The sequence below is a fragment of the Chondrus crispus genome, genomic scaffold, assembly GCF_000350225.1.
Source record: "Chondrus crispus Stackhouse genomic scaffold, scaffold_284, whole genome shotgun sequence".
Lineage (NCBI taxonomy): Eukaryota > Rhodophyta > Florideophyceae > Gigartinales > Gigartinaceae > Chondrus > Chondrus crispus.
Window position 1 is genome coordinate 2,499 of NW_005179166.1, and position 16,285 is coordinate 18,783.

The window sequence follows — 16,285 nt, forward strand, 5'->3', positions numbered from 1 at the left end:
CGTACAAACCACCGGTGGAGTGCTGCGCACAGCGATGTGGCCAGATCATTCCATTTCAGCAGTCGAGGGGCCTCCGTAGTTCCTTTTGCGCCGGCAAAACTCAAGTTCACCGGAAACGACTTCTCATTGGACTCGTGGCCGATCGAAATGCACTTGACGACCGAGATTCTGATAGTGGATCGAGCAGCAAGAACAAGCCTGTTTTTCAGTACCGTGGGATCGTAGTCTGTCGTTCATACATGCGCAGTGTAACAACAGCGTCGCCGGACTTACTTAATAGTGTGCTTGGTACTCCGCATGCGCCGTCTTCACCGTATGCCAATAGGCGCGCAAGATCTTTGGATGGCAGCAAGCACACTCTTGTTGCTGCGTATCTTCTCGGAGTGAAATCTAGAGACGCTGACCACAGTCCGGAGCGCGATGTTTTCCATCTCCCACAACGCAACAAAATAGAGGTGTGGGAAGACTACTGTGAACAGGAGAGGGCGCTTGGTCGCCTCCCATGCGGTTACACGCACTTCGTGCGGACCTGGAAGGAGGTTGCACCTGAGATCAAGACGAGACGACTGCACGGGTTTGGTAGGTGTGATACATGCGTCGAGTTTGACGAAGATTTGGATGGACCTCTGACCGCGGGGCAAAGAGAGGATACGCTGCGGAGACGGTCCGAGCATATCCAGTTCGTACGTGCAAGTCGTGCCATGTACTACGCGACAAGAGACGAAGCGCAGCTCCGCCCTGACAGGACGATTTCCTTGATTGTAGACGGCGCTGATCAAGTGAAGTACGCATTGCCACATTTTGCGAGCAAATCGAAGGCTTCTTCAATTGGGCTGGGTATTCCCATACATCTCATTGGTGTACTGAACCACGGAGGGAAGTCAGCTGGTGCCGGAGCATTTTTGTTCACTGCGGAGGACTACAATCTAACTGGATCCAACCTTGTAGTCGAGGTGATTCACAGAGTTATTACGTCCGAGAGTAACCGATTACAAGCCTTGGATCTCATATTACCGCCCGTGCTCTTTGTTCAACTCGACAACTGCACTCGCGAGAACAAAAACTCGTTCACTCATGGGTATTTTGAGCTGCTTGTCGTTCGAGGAGTATTCAAAAAAGTGGTGGCACGTTATCTGCCTAAAGGTCACACTCATGAGGACATTGATCAGATGTTTTCTAGGACTGGGGCAGGCATCCGTGATAAGAACATATGCACTATTCCTGAATTACATGCCGCGCTTGGGGAGAGCTTCACTCCGCAGCCGATCATATCACATATTGACTCAACTATCAACACGAAAGCTCTGTTCGAGGTTAATAGGCTTCTTCGACCGTCCTCAGAGCTCAGTGGATTTACTGTGTACCACGAGTTCTCATTCACAGTTGACGCAGCAGGTGCCTCTACGTGTGAGGTCAAGCTTTGGCCAATTTCGCAGAGTTCCGTGTCTCTACTGTCTTCTGGGCTGCCGGGGGGGTTTCTGCGCCCAGGCTTAAGTTTGGACCTACGAAAAATGACAATTCCTCCTCTTGTACGCAAGAAGAGCACTACAGAAGACGCGCACAGGATGACGCGACGCATTCAGGCAGTTGAACGTCGGATCGGTTCCCAGGCGAGCATGGAAGCTCTTAGAACTCTCATCGCAAGACTGACACTTGGTGCCGAAGTTCCATGCGCTTGGAACCTAAGCACTTGTCCAGAGATGAACGAGCATTACACACGCGATGCGGTATACATGAGAGAACGGCTGCCGGATGGGCGATGCGGAGAGTCGCTCTCGCCAGGTCTGACGATGAGGAGCCTGACTTCGACATGGATGAGATACCGATCGCGGGCGTGGAGTACAATGTGGGAGATCTTGTCGTGGTCCGACCGCACGTCACCCAGCTCAAGTTCCGGAGATTCTGGATTGGAGCGATAGTGAAGCGGAAAAAGACCAATCATGTTCCTGGGCAAGAGCAACGCATGGCGGTGTTGTGGGTCCAATGGATGGAACCCGACAATGGATTCGCAGAGCTGACAGCTAAATTTCGCCCTGCGGTTGGCGATACTGACGAAATCTATGTCGATTCCGTTCTCTGCAAATTTCCTAAGCTTCTTCGGAGCGGGCAGCTCCCACTGAAAGTACAAATAGAAATATCGAGGACGTTAGTCACGTGTGAATCTCGAGATGCTGGTGGCTAGATCAGCAAGCGAGGATAGAAAGTATTCGGCAGCGCGCTCATGGATTAAAAATGACGGACCGAGGCTTTCGCGGAGATTTAGTGCAGTTTATGAATATTCAGACTCTGCACACGGCGTTATAACGCCGTCGATGGCGGTTTTTTGATTTGCGGATGATAGTTACAACGGTTTGTGGGAGGAAGAGACGGATTTCTATGACGAAAATGGTGCTCGGAGCTCCGAAGTTGACTATGAGTTGGAGAGAAATAAAAAGGGAGATTTCATGTCGTTATCTTCAAATCCAGTTCCATGTTGTTGTTATATGCACACCTCGCTCAGCACATTAGTCCTGCTTGAACTGTCTCCATGCGTCAACATCTGTCAGTTCACGGCAAACTATAAACGGGTGACAGAGATGTTGTATATCCCCAGCAATCGCATACAAACTTCCCGTGAGAGGGAACGAACAAATACACCTATGAATAATACATGGAATCCTGCTTAGGTAGGCCATATCAGTCCTCATCTTCAAACGGAGATGTCGGGAGATCGATCAAGTGCAGCAACGCACGTCAGGATCGCGGTGCAGAATGGAGGAAGGCGAGGCGGAAAAACTGGTCGCCAAGCTCAAGCGAATGTGTGGGTGCTCGGGGACGCCGTCACCGGCAAATCACGCATTGGAAGGCGACCCGGGAATGAGGATAGCGGCGGAAACGCACCAAGTGCGGAGACGGGGACGGAAGGCTTGGAAATTGAATATCAAAAGTAAAGAGGGGCTAGGAAGGGGGAAGGGTGAAAGATTAAATATATGGCTCCCAGTGTTCTGTGTACAATGCTCCACTCCAACTTTCTCGAACTCAACTTTCACATTTTTTGGCTCGCGAGGATCCCTCCCAGATGCATGAGCCGAATCCTGTCCACTGTTTACATTTCTTCGCTCGGAATCCACGCTGCCGTTGTTTCGATTGACGAAGACTGAACCCACTGTCAGCAAGCACCCGATAATGTTTATTCAGGTCATAAGAGGTCCAAATATATTTGTTGGCAGAAGGAAATCGTAAAACTTCGGAAAAAACACTGTCATAACTCTCAGATCGCTGTAAGTAAGGGTATGATATCCCGAAATGTCGATATTCTTTGCCTTGGCTAATATTTTTGCCTCTTCCAAACACCGAGTATCGTTTATTCGTTCTTTGCTGACAGTGTTATGGGGATAGGGATATGAGCTGATGAACACGTCAACTTCTCCACGTGGCGACGGTCACGTGGTGATCAGCGTCGGCTAGGCTGTGCTGGCCTGCTTCGCATGAAGCAGGCCAACTCAGCCTAGCCGAGTCATCTCACTGTGCTGATGGCACTGGATCCTTTACAACATCGAGTGAGGACGCATCGCGCAGCTCGCTTGCGGAGAACTACGATCAGAAGCAATTTGCTAGATTTATCGCACATCTGCTCGAAGTCGGCGAAATGGAAAGCCCGCCGGCCGGTGATGGTCATGAGGCCGAGATCGCACTGTCTTTCGCCGACATGTTTGACGGCTTCGTGCACGTTGACCCGGCGAGGTGTGTGCCCGGTGCGCGCATTCGCGCTGTCTCTAAATCTCGTGTACGTGCGCTCGCCCACAGCATCTCAACTCTGTCTTTTGTGTCAGCTTCCGCGGCCCTGACTATGTACAAGGCGCTGCTGTCGGATCTCGTTCAAGCCGGCAAGGCCGTTGACGACCCAACCGCCGAGCGCGCAATCCAAGAGGGGAAAAGACGGGAAATGTGTGGTATGGTGTGTGCGATGGCGCCGCGTTGCTCGAAGCCCTGGTTATGCTGGCAGAGGAGGCTCCCACTCCACAAGATCGCAAGGACTTCAAGGAGATGCGGCCACAAGCCCGACTGCTCCGAACGTGCAGCAGGCATTCCATGGTTATGCTGGGCACGATGCTTAATGCCGCGTCATCCAATGGCGTGAAGCTCACCTACGCGGATATGCTTGTGGCTGGCAAGCACCTTCTCGACCAAGTCAGAGCTGTAGATGGAGAGTTACACCTCGTGCGACGGGCCATGGACATGTATCATTCTCTTGCCAGTAATGGCCGCAGAAAGGATGCAGCAGCCTATGCCCGCGTTTCGGACAATTCCAAGTTTGCCTCTTCTCCCGCTCAGGGATTTGAATCTGAGAACACATTTCGGCAGCGCCTGCAGATTGCACGGAAGTTTCATTGGCCGGCGCTCCACCTCATGCAGAGCGTGATGACGGAGATCGGATACGAAAATCTCTGGACGTCTTCAAACACGAAGGCAACTGGGATTCACAAGCTGACTAGCCTACAACAAAAGAGATTGATTACGAGCGTGAAATTTCTCAAGAAAGATACTGGGGCGGTGACAAAATCACAGGTGGATGCTGCTAGCTTTGCGATGACCGTAACGTCCACGCATATTTCTCGGCTACTCGGCTATCTGGGCTACAATGTCTACGTGAACGATGATGCTGGCCTGGAGGCAGTGGACGAGAACTGTACAGTACCAGAGAAAACCCCGACGGGTGAATTTTGTCGCGAGCTGCTGCATATGGTGAACACTGGCGCGGCAGACAAATTGATTGCAGAGCAGATTTCAGACCAGGGAACAGCTGCTGACACCTCCCACATGATCCCGCCCGCACTCCTGCAGGCGGCACGGGCGGGGGGGAGGACAGCGCGACAAGATGCCGCGTAGCTGAGGGAAGGACTAACGTCGCTCAGGTGTCTCGAAACGGGGTCGCAGAAAAAAATGAAATGGGCGACAGCGAAACCGGTGGTCCTGCACCGGTTCAGCCAGAATTATCTGATGGGGAAGGCCCCCTTACGATGTTCAGAGTGCTCCACATACGCCGGGATTACCCAATGATCCAAACACTCCAGGCTCACCCACGGCTCTACAGATGCCCCTACCGAAAGGGAAGCAGGTGCTCAACATCGAAGCATCCGCTGTAGCAAGAGAAAAGCTCTCTTGCATGAATATCGAAATGTTCCGCGAGTCGTTCGAATTATTCTCATCAAAATCCTACTTTGGAGATCATGTTCGAGGCAGAGCAATGCTCGTCATTGTCGATCTACCCTATAATATTGGCGTATCAAAGGGCACTAGAGACTTTATTAGCGCGGAAGATGTGAAGCGAGTCGTAAGTCATGCAGCAGAGGCCTGTGCAACGCGTGGGAATATACTGCTTTTCTGTTCATGGCAGACCTATGTCCTAATTGTGACAACGCTACAGAACATGGGTTCGAGTTGTCCGGTTTACTTCAACATAATACGAATTACCATCGAAAGGGAAGTAGTGCTTCGGCGACGAGCGCCTGGGACGATGATCAGACCGGATAACGGACAGGAACTGGTTCTTGTGCTCTACAAAAGCATCGATCGATTTACGCATTTGGACCAGCTCTATTCATATCTTAAACATACGACGCGAGCTCGAACAGTGAATATTATCGACCATGTCCGTCCCTTTTCGGGTAAGTTCCTGTGGAACTCCTATTTTGAGGGATACCTCGATACGGACGACGTCTACAGCACTCAGACCTCTGGGCTCCGTGCCCCGCGCGGCTCGCGGTGCCGTAAGCAAATTCGTTCTGAGCAGAAGTCGATAGACCTCCCGAAAGACTTAGGTCTTGCGTACTGCAAGCCCGGCGGGCTCTGGTACGACTGCATGTGCGGAACAGGTACAGCCGGGATTGCTGCGCTTGAACTTGGATCTCCTGCTGTAATGACGGACATTGACTTCGACTGTATTGACGAATCCGCACCGCTGCTTTTGCAGCTTCTAGAGAAACGTAAGATGGTGCAAGGAGCGAAGAAACATCTCCAGCGTCGCAAAAACACGTTGCCGGAGTCTTCCTCCGACGAAGGACCTGACAAAGACGAGGTCTCATCCCATCTAGGATCCGTTTCTGAACAAGAGAGCCACGCTGGTGATGACGACATGATAAATGCGAGCGAAATCGATGCAAATGTTGACCCAGGCAGCGGTGAAGGAGCAAGGAGCGCAATTCGTGATGGCTGCAATATAATAAAAATCGGCAAAGACGACGAAAGGGAAGAGGCGGAGCCGCCTACGAAGAAGCAAAAGATGGAGATTGCCGGCGGCGATGCTGACACGGATCAGCAACTTCTGCAGCTACTTGATCAAATGTCTTCGAGCAGCAATTTGCCATTGATGCCCAAGAGGAGGGGTCGGAGGATGACAGCTGCCAGAGGGTTTAGATGCGCAGCAGCCTCCATCTGCGCAGTTCTCAGTGATGATAAGCTGACGTTTGACATGAAATGCGGGAACATGGCATGCGCGAGTGATGCTAATGGCGCTGGACGTCTGCATGATATGTGTGCAGGGAAGGTATGGATGAGCACTGCGGCAAAGAAGCTGGATTTGTGGAGCGAGCCAGCGAATGGCGAGCCGGGATACTGCTCCCTCACATGCTGGAAGATGGTAGCGAGATCAGCCCGCATGTAAAAGTTTCTTCCTGGCCTCTTTAGGTAGTGCAGGATGTTATTTGTCTGAAGTCCTTGACATCTGTCAATGGTCCGCCTTGACAACGAAGAATAAATCACGACTTAGTGCACTCAGTAAGCACAGCTCTGCTGTCAATTTTCTCAGCTCTCAGTTAGGTCCCTACTGCGTTGCAGCAGAATAGTAAGAAGACGTGCAAGAGGAGCGGAACGGGGACAACACCGACGACCTCGGTAGTAGATTACAAGCAAGAAACGAGGTTCAAAAATTAAAACGATGAGGAAGCAAAGACAACGACGCACAGGAAGGAAACAAAAGCGGATGTCAGACGCGATGATGCTGAGGACGAGAGTGAGATGACGACATGGTACGGATGAATCTAGTGGGAAAGGCATTCTTCGGAGCAGGGGGTACTGACAAGCCAGACTTTGATGCGATGAATGAGGGTGAAATCGGACGGACTCTCCCCCAAGGCTGCGGACTTGGGTGCAGAAGTGCTGCCAGGGTGGGGCAGCTGGGAGGGGGTCAGGATGAAGAAGCGTCGCAAGGACGGGCAGGCTGAAAGCGCGTTTGCGCGGGCCTCTCGCGAGCGCTTGGCCACGGGTCGCTCGAAGGTGCTCTGCGCTAGCGCGGACTTGGACCTGTCGCGCGTGATCCTGGACGAGCGGCAGATCAAACAGGCGACGCAGTGGAAGCTGGCTTCGGGCCAGTTTCCGTTCACGTTCGGGGCGCAGTGGCCACACGACGCGACCGCACCCGTGTGCCGCGACCTGCTCACAGCGCGGGCTTTCCAGGAGCAGGTCACCGGGCGCATCAAGAAGATGGCCACTATTGCTACCAAGCCTATCAGCCTCTCAAACGGGCTTGCCGCCGTCCTGCAAGACTGCAAGCGCAAGATCGAGGCGAGCAGTGGGCCTTTAGCGCGGCATCAGCAGAGTTGTGTCACGTCCACGTGCTGGATTCGATCCGCCGCTTTGATCCGACCGCATCCCACCCAATCGTTTCCCGCGTTGTGCGTTGTGTCACCCTCTAGTTTACTCCGCTGTTCCGTACGATAGGCCGGCCCCCGTCAATTCATTCACCTCCCCCCAGCCTGCCAACATTTATTATTATACGCACCCTGCTCTATCCCCAGCCCAGCTCCCCTGGCCCTCTCCCCATTCGCATTGTCTCACCCTCCCATCACAATATGAAGCGCTCTTCTTCAAAGCTCATCGGCAAGGCGAGCTCCATGCGCAATTTGAACAAGCTCGAGTACAAGTTGGGGTTCGACCTCCACATCGAGTCCGTGGACAAGATTATAGCGTCAAGTGATGTTGTCGTTACCTGAGAACGGGGAGCCAAGGTTATGTTAATGAAGGCTGCAAAAATTGACAGGTCTTCTCGCATCGCTCATTTCGGAGGCGAAGTTCTTTCACAAGAAGTCACTCTCTTCAAGAAGAAGAAGGAGGGCTCCAACTTCGAAGACAAAGTCTACAGGCTTGCCGTTCGTCAGAACTCTCAGCGTGGTAAGATTATCGGCAAGATTAAGCTCCTTTTTGCCGATTATGTTGAGATTCCGTCATACTCGAAGCTCGTGGGCGCCCCGCTTTCCTGTGGTGGCCGTATCGCCATGCGCGTCGTTTCTACGTTTCTCGCAGAGGCAAAAAATAGGAAACCATCTCGCGGCACAGCGCTCTTCGGCTCTTACGATCCGGGATCAGATGACCAGTCATCTACGGTCGGAGATGACGACGAAGGTCGGAAATCGATGCCGGTGATTCTCTAGCCGACATCGGTGTTGACGATGCTACCCTTAACGTGCAACCACCGCAACCTAAATCGCAGCAATACTTGAGAAACCCCTCGACTCTCAATCGTCAAGGGAATACACCCGCTCCTGGAGATCCTGTACAGAAGTCAAGGATACAACGCAAGCCATCTGCGTCACCGAGAACCGTGTTTTCAGGGACTGACTCGTCACTTGGAACCTCATACAGCAGTCATTTTAGAGGTACTGAGACGGACGTCGGTGCTATTAACACGGCAGGACCATCACGGGTGGAGTGTGACAAGCTGCGTAGGGAAAATCGAGCGCTCAGGCGACAGAACGATGAACTTCTTCAAGACAAGGAATCGCTTGAACGGGAGCTAGAGGACAGCCGGTATGGAGAAGACGCAGAATCTCTTAAAAACTGATGGCAGAAAACACAGCTCTGAGACGAGATGTAGGGGATCTGGAGGTAAAGCTTTCAAGGGAACCCGTCTATTCAGATGTCGTGCGTGATTTGCGAGAGGCGAAAATGGCACTCGCTATTCTAACTTTGGAGAAAGATGAGTTGCACCAGCAATTGAGAAAGCTGAGGAGGGGTTAAGAAGTGACAGGACGGTGTTCCTGTCAGCGAGCAGTCAGGAAGTCGGTCGGGGAGTACTGCCACTGCAGATGCGACTTATTTGGCACCATGAAAGGGGGCCTTCATGCTTGGTACATATAACTTGAAGATGGTTGGGGTTCGGATGACTACTAGTTCGACTTATGTGTGTAGCACGTCAAATACAGCATTCCAGACATATATAAACGTGGAAATAACTTTTTGAACAACGAGAAAACGTTGCATCATCTTCGTATATTGTGGGAGGGCAAAGACGACCAGGATTGCCCCCGAAGTAATATCTACCTACGGTACATAGGCAAATCTCGCTCCGAGTCTATATAAATACATACACAACATCTAACTCTCGAGGGCAAAAAACCTTACTAGCTGCTTCCGCCACCGCCACCACCAGCACTGCTGCCATCTCCAAAAGCGAAATAACTGCCATCAGCCCCCGACCGCCGCGCCTCAGTGACAGCAGCCGTATCCAACCGCGTCAATTCAGGACTTGTAGTCATGGGCGTTTGATCGCGTCGACGTGAGTTCCAGTCGTTCATCATGTCGAGTGTGATAAAATCGCTGTAGTAATGATGAGCCCTTCGCATGCGAAAGTTATACTCCGGTTCATAAACATCTCAGCCACTGGGTTGACCGTTATTCGTTCGGGCCTCGACTGTTTTCGGCTCCAGGACCGCTCTGTCGAGATAGGAAAGTGGCGCAGGTGGGTGCAAATACGATCGGTGAAGACAGCGATGAGGCAAATGTGGATGTGGCATCCGGTGATGGAATGAAAGAGGCAACAAAGACGACGACCGGACAAGAGACTAGCAAAGACGACGTCCAGTACGTAAGGTTCGCGCTGCAATGTACAGTATTTAGTTGAAATTTTCATATTAAATATACACTTACCGGCTACCGTGATGGCGTGACAGTCACGGAGAGGGCTACAAAAGCACCAAGAGACCTCCCTGGGTCAAAATGCAAGCAGAAGACGCTAAAATACTTGCAGAACCCCTAAGGGGCTCCCATTACTTATTGTCTAGTGTTTTCAATGACTGCAGAATGGTTAAGAAACTTTTGGTGGGCTTATAACATAACTAAAGAAAAGAACGATCTTTGCACTAGAAACCGATCTACCAGAAACCCCTGTTTTCTGTTCTTCTGTTCTGCACTTCGATTTTGATCCAGCTCTTTCCACTCGGCCTCCCTCCCCTGCTTTGTCAACGCCAACTTGCAGTTGGTTATCCTCGAAGCTGTTTACCAGAGCGGTTCTTCGCTTTTTGCTCTCGACGTGCGCTCTTGCGACGCCGCATCTCGTCGTGATCAGCTTCTCCGCCCTTCCTTCTCCCTTCCGCTGTCCTCCCTTCGAACGCTTGTTGCTCCTTCAACCTGTCGAAGGAATTGCAACCACCCGCGTGCCCTCTCTCGCTGCTACAACACTTTCCGATATCCACACCACTTCGTCAACGTACTTCTCAGTCCATCTTGTCAAGTACAGAAGTAGATTATGAAACTGCCCGACGGGCTCCTCAAGAGGCATGGGACCATATATACGAAATGAGCCCCTCACAACGCGAGCGGCACTTCGGTGGAACGGACAGGGCATGGCGTCAGAAGATGGACATGGGCCGTTCAATCTGCAAGCTGTTTGTTAAATGGACAAGGCGCGGCCCATATCACGATGTCGTGCCGAGGAGTACTAGTGCGGAGGGAGCAGAGGGTGTTCACAAGTTTGATGCTAGCCCAATCACAAGGGGCGTTGTGGTACTGCGGACTATGGAACAACGGGCACATGCAGCGTTCCGCGCATATAAAGACACGTTCCCAACTTCAATATGGCACTGTTGTCGCCGTTTTTGCTTTACATGTATTGCTATCGATCCTGAGAAACTGTTTCTTCTCGAAGAGCTGAGGCTAATTCACTAAATTGCAGAGCGGATGCATGCAAATATCCAGAACACTTGTGGCTTGGTTGAGTCGAGGCGCAAAGGAATCGGAGGTTCTTATGTGGGGTTCGTTGCTCTTTCTCGGGAACAGAGATAAATCGATGCAGACGCAAACGCAACTGGTCAAAAGCGTTCACTGCGCAAGTTTGCTGACTTTGTCGTCAGGGTACTGCCATTCTTGTACGGACTAGAGGACGCGCCGAGCGGTACGAAATGCCCGCCCGAAAAACTATGCACAGAGGCAATCTGTTGTCTACTTGGTGTCTCGCGCAAATTTCTCTACGGCAGAAAGAAGACCACGTATTTCGGAGAGTTGTCTACTGTACCCAGCGAGCAAGAGCTCTTCAGTATCGTCGCCACAGCCGGTATTCGATTGAGGCAGCACCGAAGAGTGGGAGATCGTCTAGGGTACCCGGTGATCGATGACCTGCCGACGTTCGATTGCGGTTGTAGCAAGCCCTGTCTGCATGATTTGAACATAGTATTTCTGACAAACGAGTACAACTCATTCTCACGTTGTGCGAGGGAGTTGAATCCGCGGCGAAACGAAAATCGGCACCTTCTCAACGTCATGTTTTGCGCCCTCAGCAACTCGCCAACCAAAGTTTGTGACTCAGCCCTTTCAGCCCGCTACACTATCTCAAAGGAACATGTGTCCGACGTTCGTATTGCGCTCCAGGCTATGTGCAATGACCCTTCAGTTGAGCATCGTGCGTTTATTGAGGGAGGTGTCGAAGGGTACAGGAGGCACGGCGGGCATCCCATGAACAGATACCCTGACAAAATCCGCGAAAAAGTCGAGAACCATCTGGATATGGTCTTGCGCGCCGATCCTGTGGGCTCTAATCGTCTCAACATCTGCAGAGTTTATTCGCCAGAAATTAATACCAAGGAGAAACTCCGAAAACTGTTAGCGAAGGCTCTTGATGACGATGAAGACGTTGATGGCCAGCTGTCTCAGTCGACATTGCAACGAATGGTAGACAAGTACCTGGAGGTGCGCAAGTGCGCCATTGAGTCTAACCAAAGCGACCACAACGCTTGTCCAAACTGTAAGACGTTGAACTATGCGGTCCTTCAGTTTCATTTCGAATCTAAGCAACTGGAGCAGAGCTACAAAGAGCAGTTCTGCAGTCTCCAGAGGCCTTTTCAGGAGGAATTGCAAGAAAGTTCGGACAGATTTATGTGTCATATTGAAACAAAACATTTCCAAGAGAGAGAGGTGTTACGAATGTTTGTTGAGCACAACGAAAGAGACACCATGATCCGGGCCGCTGTGAAGGAATGGAGCGACTTTCTTCGAGACACTGAAAATAGTTACCGAAGATTGAATGTATGCGGAGATGGCTGGACTTCACTGCAGATCCATGCCGTCGTCACGCATCAGGACGATATGACAAAAGTTGATCTTCCCCATTTTGTGGTCAATGCGTCTGCAGATATCACAAGATGGCGCTTCGATGGGAACGCCCATGTGAGCGCAGTGACCAAGGACGCCGTGATATTTTCCCATGAACAAGGGACCGGGTCGAAAAATGCCTCTGCGATAATTGAAATGATTCTGATCGACCACCTCGTCCGGTGCAAGGGCGAGTCAATTAAGATCGTTGTGTCGGATAACGCATCAGTTGGAAAGAACTGGCTCAGTAGTATTGTCCTTCCGCAATATATGGTATACCATAATCTATAGATTAGGGCCTTGCTGATATTGTAATCGTCGTGTTTCTCCAAAACAATCATGGCAAGTGGTTGGGAGACATGCTTTTCGGCCAATGGCAGACTCGTCGAAGAAAGAGCACTATGCTGAGCGTTGACGATCTTCTCTCTGAGTTCGAGGCAGTGCGTTGCCGAGGTGGGAAAGTTCACGGATTTGCCGCCAACCCATTAAGCAGCATCGATTTCGCTGCTGTCTTTGCGTCTTTGGGGTATCAGATTAAGCCGCCAAAGGACTTCGGTTTCGCTAAGAGGAACAATCACTTCGCGACAGCATGTCGTCAAAGTGCAAAGCGAAGACTGTCTGATGAGGTGAGAAAACGACTCGGTCCTGCTCTACCAGATGCGGACGGAATGGTCAGGATATCCTCGTCACCGCCATCCCATCGTCCTATAATGGAGCTGTCTTATGAGGAACGTTACGTTGAAGTCCCTGCTGCGTGCCTTTCAGATTCCCGCCGTGCAAGTACTGCACAGAGTCTGCGAAATTTGGAGGGACTTCATCAAGAGCCCATACCAATGGTCGCGGTTGCACTTGACCAGCCGTTTGCATCGAGCAGGAACGGCGTGGTGTCTCAGAGGACGGCCAATCACGTGGGGTTCAACGGCCTTTCATTTCGAAGCGCAAATGGTTATCCCGAGCTGCGATACAGCTCTTCCGACATTGTCCAACGAGCGTGGCCAGAGGGATTGAGACAACCATACAGCATATTAGAATCTGGAGAGCCGGTGTATGGGGTGGAAAGCGTGAAGTGCGCTCCGGAGAACTGGATCCTGCGCCGACCCGTCAGTCACTTTGGGAATGACCGAGATAGGAAAGCGCGTTACCGGCCACGGAACCTTCTCAACGCCAAGTTTGTTCGGGGTCCTAGGGCAAAAGACACCTGGTCTCCGACGAGCACGTATGAAGAGCCCCCATTTCCACTCATTGAACGGACGGCGACTTACCAGGCAATGAAGAATCTTGCATTGAAAAGGGCGGACATATCGGAATCTGTCAACTTGCTCGACTCGCTTCGAGAAGTGTTCGAGTCCATGGGCGACAGGGACGGGGTTTCTGACCCATGGCTGCAACGAAGGGCGACCATTCTAGACAGGGCGGCTGTAAAGGCATACAGAAGTGAATTGTACACCTTCAACATGCGCTGGAGAGGGGAACCGTCCGCACCAAAGACGGTGCGCCAAGTCTTCAAACAGGATGAAGAAATTAGGAGGCGGGTTACGCAAGTACTACAACAGCGTGGTCAGATGTCGTCCAACAAGACATTGAGGACGGATGTCCTTTCGCAGCTATTCGAAGAGTGCTCGAACAAGCCAGGTGGACTAGATCGTTACCTTCATTTGGTAGAGAAGGACCAGAGGTACGCGTGCGAGTTTCGGGCTTTCAAGGAGATCATGAATAGCTTCGATCGCAACAATGGCCTACTACCCCGGATACCGTCTGATAATGTAAACCAATGATACTAGCTCGTTTATTACTGTTTTATAGCCTAGGCAACGTAGTCTGTTCTGTCCCGATGCTCCTTGCGCCACCAAATGAAGAAAGTTCAACTGAAAACAGAACTCAACCTCATGCAAAACGTCCCTTTCGACCCCTTCGCTGCCATACTTGATGAGACTGCCTAATTTACTCCACGAGTCGGTGTACCCTCCCTCGCTAGCTATCTGGTATACTCAACCGCTCTCGGACGATTCGGCTTGAAGTCTTCTCTCCGATGTCGCATGAGATCCGCAAATATTTTTGCAGCACGCGCATCACCGGCATCAGCAGCTCGTTGAAACAATTCCACTGCTCGTGAAGTGCCCTGTTCTACACTTTCATCCTCCAGTGTAAAAGCAAGCCAGGTCGGCAAGCAAGCGAGGTTCCCAACTGAGTCTGGTTGACCCAGTTCAATCGCTCTTTCATATAGCTCTAATGCTCGTGCCGGGTTAAGGTCGATGCCCTCAACCCCGTCCGTGAGTAGACAAGCATAAAGATTCATAGCTACTACATCATCCCCTCCATCGATAGCACGCTCAAAAGCTTGACAAATCTGGCAGGACACCTTTGGCTCCAGTCCTCAAAATAAACCCGAGCTCATTCATTGCATTCGCATTTCCCGCTTCAGCAGTCTTTTCGAACAATTGCACAGCTTTTGGGATGTCCTTCTCTAAACCTTCGGTTCCGTTGTAAAGAAAGTAAGCAAAAGACGTCATTGCATTCACGTTCCCTTCGCCAACAGCGTAATCTTATATCTCCACTGCCTGTACAGTATCGCGCCCTATGCCTTCCTCCCGTGTCACAGCAAGTAGACGTACCACCTTGCTATCTCCAAAGCCCCCCCAAAATCGGTCTTTCAAACAGCCGTCTCGCCCTCGGACCATGGCTCCATGAGGCTCTCGGAATCAGATTTAATTGCGTTGACATCTTGTTACTGCAAGTATCAGACGAAAGTCGGAGAACATGAGGAAACGATTGACTCGTTTCTTAGCGACGATGACAGACGCAGACTTATCTTTGCGTTCCGAAAGCATTGTGCTGGACGGATATCAACCAAAATGAAGTTCACTTTGGCCGTAAATCGCAACGCGTCACGTGAGGGTGATATAGACAATGCCATGCAAAATGGATCAGACGGAGATAGGCAGGGACTGCAGGGAAATCAAACTCAAATCTCCCCGATGTCGTCCTAAGTTCGATAAATGAGCAAGTTAGAAGAATGCTCGCGTTGAAGATCAGGTGCCATGGATCAAGCAATTGCCGAGATATCAACTGATTGTTTCATAGACAAGCCAGAATGCGACGTCGTGCGTGGCGGGCGCAGCACCGATAGCACGATGGAGCACACCACGGACACAGACACCAGCTGCAGCTCCAGCGCCGGCGCGGCGCCGTGCGCCGTTGACGACGCCGCGGGCAGCACCGGCGGCATTGCGCGGGGGGAGGGGGGTGAGGCGGAGGGAGGGGCGAGGGGGAGAGGTGAGGCGGAGGGAGGGGCGAGGGGGAGAGGTGGGGCGGAGGGAGTGGCGAGGGGGAGAGGTGGTGTGTATGGAGGGCGGGCCGCACCCCCGCCCGCCAACGCCAGAGGGGGCGGGAGGGATTCCTCTCTTTTAGATTACTTTCTTTTACAGGAAGAAACTAGATTGGACTTTCGTTGCTTCTCGGAAACGTGTCGAGAAACTCCTTGGGTGAGAAGGCTCAGCAGCTGAGGCACTGTCTTCGAGGTCACGATTGCAGTCCTTTGGGAAGTTGTGACACGCGGGCAAACGTGGGGCTCTGGAGCTCATCGGGTGTGTTGAGATGACATCATCTCTTTGATACATCTGTCCGGTTACAGTGCCAGTATGTTTGCGCTCGCCGTGATGCAGGTCAAGGGGTGCTTTCCGGTCGCCGTCGATTTGTCACTTTTCTCTCTCTCTCCCTCATCTTATTTACACAAGAGACAGATCTCTGCTATTATGTACATCTCGCCGTATGCAGCATATTCCTCCTTCGTCGTCGTGTCCGCGTCCTATCCGAAGAACGCTTTTCGCAATTTGGACCACACAATCTTACCGTGGCCGAAAGGCTACCCGGTGCCCCCTCGAGAGGGCTCGGTAGTACCGTACCTCCGAGCGCCGCCGCCCCCGAACGTTGGCGTCCGACTTGTGCC